We start from the raw sequence: 7,019 nt of genomic DNA, 5'->3' as shown, positions 1-7,019 counted from the left end.
TCAACTTCTGTGGCCATGCATGGTATTATAAGCCAAGTTCCCATTCTCTTCAATGCCGGCAATACCAAACCTGGCCACTACTGTGGAAATGGAGCTGTCCATTTCCTGCAGAAATCTGCTCTGCCCATGAGCACACTGACCCAGCAAACAACTGATCAATGGGGTTCTGGGCAGTGGACCCTCACCGATCTACTATTGATGGCCTTGTAAGAGGGAGGCACTGCTTACCCTCCCACTGCTTACCCTCCCACTGAATGGAGCTGCTGACAGAGCAACTGACACTTCAAGACCTGGCTGGGAGGGTGAGCGGGAAGAAATAAAGAGACCAGCGCTTGCAAGCCTAAAGCCTGGGGAAACAATTTGTATACTAAGGAGTATCTTACTCACCTCTATGTGTATATACTAAGGACACGCTAACTGACCTCTATGTATATATACTGAGGGGAATCTGCCTCACCTCTGTGTGTATATACTGAGTAGAAACTAACTTGCCTCTCTGTGTATACACTGAGGAGAATCTACCTCGCCTCAGTGTGTATATACTGAGGAGAATCTACCTCGCCTCTGTGTGTATATACTGAGGAGAATCTACCTCGCCTCTATGTGTATATACTGAGGAGGATCTACCTCGCCTCTATGTGTATATACTGAGGAGGATCTACCTCCCCTCTATGTGTATATACTGAGGAGAACCTACCTCCCCTCTATGTGTATATACTGGAGGAGAACCTACCTCACCTCTATGTGTATATACTGGAGGAGAACCTACCTCACCTCTATGTGTATATACTGAGGAGAATCTACCTCACCTCGGTGTGTATATACTGAGGAGAATCCACCTCACCTCGGTGTGTATATACTGAGGAGAATCCACCTCACCTCGGTGTGTATATACTGAGGAGAATCCACCTCACCTCGGTGTGTATATACTGAGGAGAATCCACCTCACCTCGGTGTGTATATACTGAGGAGAATCCACCTCACCTCGGTGTGTATATACTGAGGAGAATCTACCTCACCCCTGTGTGTATATAGTGAGGAGAATCCACCTCACCTCTCTGTGTATATACTGAGGAGAATCCACCTCACCCCTATGTGTATATACTGAGGAGAATCTACCTCCCCTCTGTGTATATATGCTGAGACGAATCTACCTCCCCTCCGTGTGTATACGCGGAGGAGAATCTGCCTCCCCTCCGTGTGTATACGCGGAGGAGAATCTGCCTCCCCTCCGTGTGTATACGCGGAGGAGAATCTGCCTCCCCTCCGTGTGTATACGCGGAGGAGAATCTGCCTCCCCTCCGTGTGTATACGCGGAGGAGAATCTGCCTCCCCTCCGTGTGTATACGCGGAGGAGAATCTGCCTCCCCTCCGTGTGTATACGCGGAGGAGAATCTGCCTCCCCTCCGTGTGTATACGCGGAGGAGAATCTGCCTCCCCTCCGTGTGTATACGCGGAGGAGAATCTGCCTCCCCTCCGTGTGTATACGCGGAGGAGAATCTACCTCCCCTCCGTGTGTATACGCGGAGGAGAATCTGCCTCCCCTCCGTGTGTATACGCGGAGGAGAATCTGCCTCCCCTCCGTGTGTATACGCGGAGGAGAATCTACCTCCCCTCCGTGTGTATACGCGGAGGAGAATCTACCTCCGCTCCGTGTGTATACGCGGAGGAGAATCTACCTCCCCTCCGTGTGTATACGCGGAGGAGAATCTACCTCCCCTCCGTGTGTATACGCGGAGGAGAATCTACCTCCCCTCCGTGTGTATACGCGGAGGAGAATCTACCTCCCCTCCGTGTGTATACGCGGAGGAGAATCTACCTCCCCTCCGTGTGTATACGCGGAGGAGAATCTACCTCCCCTCCGTGTGTATACGCGGAGGAGAATCTACCTCCCCTCCGTGTGTATACGCGGAGGAGAATCTACCTCCCCTCCGTGTGTATACGCGGAGGAGAATCTACCTCCCCTCCGTGTGTATACGCGGAGGAGAATCTACCTCCCCTCCGTGTGTATACGCGGAGGAGAATCTACCTCCCCTCCGTGTGTATACGCGGAGGAGAATCTACCTCCCCTCCGTGTATATACACTAAGGAGAATCTACCTCACCTCCGTGTATATACACTAAGGAGAATCTACCTCCCCTCCGTGTATATACACTAAGGAGAATCTACCTCACCTCCATGTGTATATACTGAGGAGAATCTACCTCACCTCCGTGTGTATATACTGAGAACCTACCTCACCTCTATGTGTATATACTGAGGAGAATCTAAGTGTTCTTTCTCATGGTGGGCAGCTCCTTCAGAGATTTCCCACTGTGTAGCCCCTCTGACATAGGTACTGTGGCGGTGGCTAAGGCGCCTAGTGCTGCTCTGCCTCAGGGTCTGGTCTGTGACGCAGCTCCAACCCTTTTATATGCCGTCAGCCTGGCACCAAACTTTCTCCTGCACTTGGGAGGAGCGAGATCCGTCACCTCATTACCGCAGGGACAGAGCCGCCATCTAAAGCCTCACTGAGGTTGAAAGAAAATGGCGCAATATGGTGCTGGCATGCTCTGAAACTCTCCTTCCTCCGACTCGGCTTTGGCCAGTGGAGAGGCTGTTTGTGAAGCAGCGCTGTTCAGACCAGCACCTCGCGGGAGGGTACCGGGTTGGAGGTGGGGCCTACGACCGCTTCCGCTGTCAGCAGCGCTATACCGCTCCAGTCAGTAAGGAGGGCAGGCAGCGCCTTCCGCTTACAATGGCGGGAGGCAGTATTTTGGCCCATGAAGTCTGACTTGAGAGAGCTGGTGTGTGAGTATAACATGCGGGCTTCTCCTGATGTGGCCGGGCCCGCAAAGTTTGATGCGCCCGACGCCTTAAAGTGACCCTCTGGTCCCAGACAAACCAAGATGGCCACACTTTTTTGACTACCCGATGTACATTGTGTATAGCCCATGCAGTCTAACATGCTACCGTATGCACTGCTCCGATTGGCCAGCACTGCTCACATGACAAGACATGGTCACCGACTACCAGACTACTCCCTATTGAGAACTAAACTGGGAACCATCACTCAGGAGCTCTCAAACTTCTGCTTCACAAATGAACGTCATGTACTCCAACGCAGAGAACGAATATTAGTATTCAGCATGAACAACACGAGACTCTTCCTCTTCGCCACAAGACCATTTACCAATGTACGCCATCAATAGTAGATTAGTGATAGACTACTGTCTGTGACCCCTGCAATCAGCTGTCCTCTGGGCCACTATACTTGTGCACTGAGTAGGAAGCAGACAGCTCCGCTCCCCCTATAGTGGCCAAGCTCGGTAGTACAGGGCAAGTTCACATTGAAGTACCAAAGCCTGACCAGTGCTTTCTGCATTTATCAGGCCTGTACATGAGGACACTGGCATCGTAAGCTAATCATCAATTAACCTGAGGACACCCCCCAGCAATCTAGTATTTATGGCCTATTCTAAGGATCCTCAACAGTTCACAATTGGACAATTCCTTTATTGCCTTAGTGACAGAGCCAAATTTTGGAGACCTGACGTGTCAATCTATAATGGAATAACACCATAAAATTTTGCAGATCCCAGTGATTCTGACATTGTTTTTTCGCCAAATATTGTACTTAATTTAGGTGGAAAAAACAGATCCATAGAATTTGTGCATTTTTATTCAAACTGCCAAAATTGGAAACATTTTGTAAAAAATGTTTTGTTTTTTTCTTTACATTTTCAACTGTAAAATCTCAAATATGTGCGAACACACTGTACAAATTTTTGCTAAAATACAATATATTTCCATCTTTTTACTTTATTCTGGAAGCACATTTGAAAAACTTTAGTTTTTTTTAACCATTTAGGGGGACGTACAAATTTAACATTGATTATTAACATTTTGAGGAACACGTTATTTTCCAGCACCAAGCCAAGATAAAAAAAAAAAAAAAGGCTCCTAGGTGTCAGAATGATAGATCCCCCCGCAAATGACCCCATTTTAAAAAATACACCCCTTAATGTATTCACTGAGGGGGGGGGGGCAGGAGTATTTTGACCTCACAGTTTTTTTTTTCAGGAGATAATGCAATTTAGAGGAGAGAAAAAAAATTGCATATTTTCGTAAATATGTTATTTTAAAGACATTTTTTTCATAGTGCACATGAAAATAGGGATTTACGCCCCAAAATAGATACTTGTTTGTCTCGTGTTCAGAGGCACACCCATTGTGGCCCTAATCTTATGTCCTTATGCACAATGGGGCCCAAACCGAAAGGAGCATCAAACTTCAACTGTCTTTAACTTTTACGTGATCGCCATTATCCATTGGATAACTGCGATCAGGTGATCGGAGATGGCTCACCGCACCCCTCGGTCACTGCACCAGGCTCTTACCTACCTTTAGTAGCTAGGAACAAGGGGATATTAAATTTCCCGTGCCCTCCCCCGCTTCTGCGCTTGCATCCGCCATTTTGGTGACAGGTGCATATGCCGAAGTTGGGGAAAGGTCCACAGATAAAGACCCCATCGGAGGACAGCGCCGCAGGCCTTAGGTAAGCAATTTCACCTCTCCTCATGAATCGGATCCGTGAGGTGACATTTGAACTTTTACATGTTCGCCGTTATCCATTGGATAGCGGCGATCCCATGACTAGGGAACGCGTGCTAAGGTAAGGGTAAGGTCTGCAGATAAATCCTGGGGCCTTAGGTATGTCATTTCATCCTCCCTCATGGATATAATCCCAGAGGGGAGATAAAACCAACTTTTTTTTTTTTTTACTTTACATGATCGCTATTATCTATTGGATTACAGTGATCATGTGACCAGGACCCGCATACAACGGTCCCCACTGATTTCTATTTGCAACTGGCTACACATGCTGGCCGGGAGCAGAGGGATTTTTAATTTCCCGAAGCGCAAATACGCAAAAGGCGACGCAAGGTCATGAAAGGACCATATCACCACGGAGGACAGGGGTGAGTATTTTCCCCTCCCCTCATCGATCTGATCCATGAGGGGAGGTGAACCACTAACTTTATTCTACTTTTTTGAACTTTTTCGTGATCGCCGCTATCCATTAGATAGCAGCGATCACAGGCAAAGTGACCGCGGGCGCAGGTGACATCTTCTGCTAACATCTCTTACTAAAGGTAGCCGGGAGCCAGATTTCAAAAGTTCCGCGACGATCTGGTCATTTTTCCTTTGGCGCGCATGCACAGAAGACGGACGAAGGTTCTCTTTGGGCCAGATCATCACAGCCCCCCTCATGGATGCGATCCAGGAAGGGTGCTGAAACCAACTCCTTTTCACTTTCTACTTACTTTATTGTGATCAGCACTATCCATTAAATAGCGCCGATCACATGATCGGGGGGGGGGGGGGGGGGTTTGCCCTGTTTTTCTAACACTGAACAACTCCTTTAACCCCTTAACACCACCCGACATAAGTTTACCCTTAAACGGCTGTTCGAGGACTGCATTCATGGATGGCATGGACAATTATGGCGCACATTCTAAATGGGGGCCGGACAGGTAGATTTTACATGAAAGTAATTATTTCCTGGTCCCCGAGACACTAATACCGGGTCGCCCGCTGGCTTAGGTTTGCTTTATACAGCCCTTCTCTGTAATGCAGTTGTCATACGGCTCAGAAAATCGCGTGAGAATTATGCGTTACAAGATGCACGAACATTAACCCGTATTTTAAATGGCGTCATACACGCAAGCGATTTTTTTTCCCCCCAGGATCACACCGTGGGAAACTAATGGTGGCACGTCCCATCATGGGGAGAGCCCTGCCATCGCATATCCCATTGTTTTTAATGGGGTAGTGACTGCATCGTACCGCGCGACAGTTGCAGGCGATATGAGGTTTCTCCATTGAAAACAATGGGAGAAACCCTGCGGTTCTCCTCCGCGCCCGAGGATCGATACTTCCGCAGCGAAATGGAGCCAAAATGCTTGTTTTCTGCAATTTTGAATGCAGAGGTGCAAAAAAAAAAAAAATGTTTTTTTTTATTATGCAAAAGTGGAAAAACCTGAAAAAAAGAAAATACTAAATTATAGTATATTTATCACGCTGTATAATTAACCCTGTAAATAAAAATCGGTTTGCCCCTTTTTAGCCATTTAAAAGTTACTGCACGATTTTAACCCTTTCCAATCCCCTGTCTGACCTCTGCAGACATTATGATTTAAGGCTGTACAGCTCCAATGTTGGTAGACATCCGTCGGGGTTCTCTTACTGCATATTGCCAGCCTCTCTGCTGTCGGAGCCTATCCAACGTGTCACCTCATGCAGTACTGGCTTTAGCCAGCAGATAACGCCGTTGTATAACGGCAGAAAAAGAGTAAGCCCCCTAGGAAAACCAGGATACAAATTGGATTGGAAAGGGTTAACGGTGGCTTCTAAATAGTTAAGAGCTTTGATCAGTGTTATGCTGTCCCGGCCGGCTATTCGCTGTGGAAGACGTCCGGCGCCTGCTGTGTGTGCAGCGAGCGGGCTTACCCAGGCTCCATACAAACCCTGCCGCCAGAGGAGGTACAAGGATGTCCTTTAGGGCCCTCACATGCGCTTTTCACCGCATCATTATCTGCAGTAATCACGGTACAACGCACACATTGATTTCAATGGGGCCCCGCCAACATGCGCTTGATTGTCGCGCTAGTTAGCTCCCCAATTTTCGAGTGCTTTTAGCTCTATTTCGCTGTGTTTAGCGAGCCTTATCACCCATCACAATGATAGGGGAGTGGGGGGGGGGGGGGGGGCTATAAGCCACAGGAATCTGCGTCCGAAAACAAAAGTAAAATAGCAAAACGCTGCGACCGGAATCTCGTTTTGCCGAGCAAATTTGTGAGACTGGCCTTCGTGTTAAGGTGCTAAAATAAAGGCACACAAAGCCTGGTTACTGACGGATCTGGGAGATTGGATAGTGAGAGCCGAGCCTCCATGAGCTTTCAGAGGACCTCCGAAGAGAGGTTTTTCATAATATCTGTGGGTGATTTTCCCTAACGGAAAGGAAAGGACACCGACCA

This window comes from Eleutherodactylus coqui, chromosome 4 (assembly GCF_035609145.1).
Source record: "Eleutherodactylus coqui strain aEleCoq1 chromosome 4, aEleCoq1.hap1, whole genome shotgun sequence".
In the NCBI taxonomy this organism is placed as follows: Eukaryota; Metazoa; Chordata; class Amphibia; order Anura; family Eleutherodactylidae; genus Eleutherodactylus; species Eleutherodactylus coqui.
The sequence above is the reverse complement of the archived record's forward strand: the minus strand, read 5'-3'. Positions refer to the sequence as shown.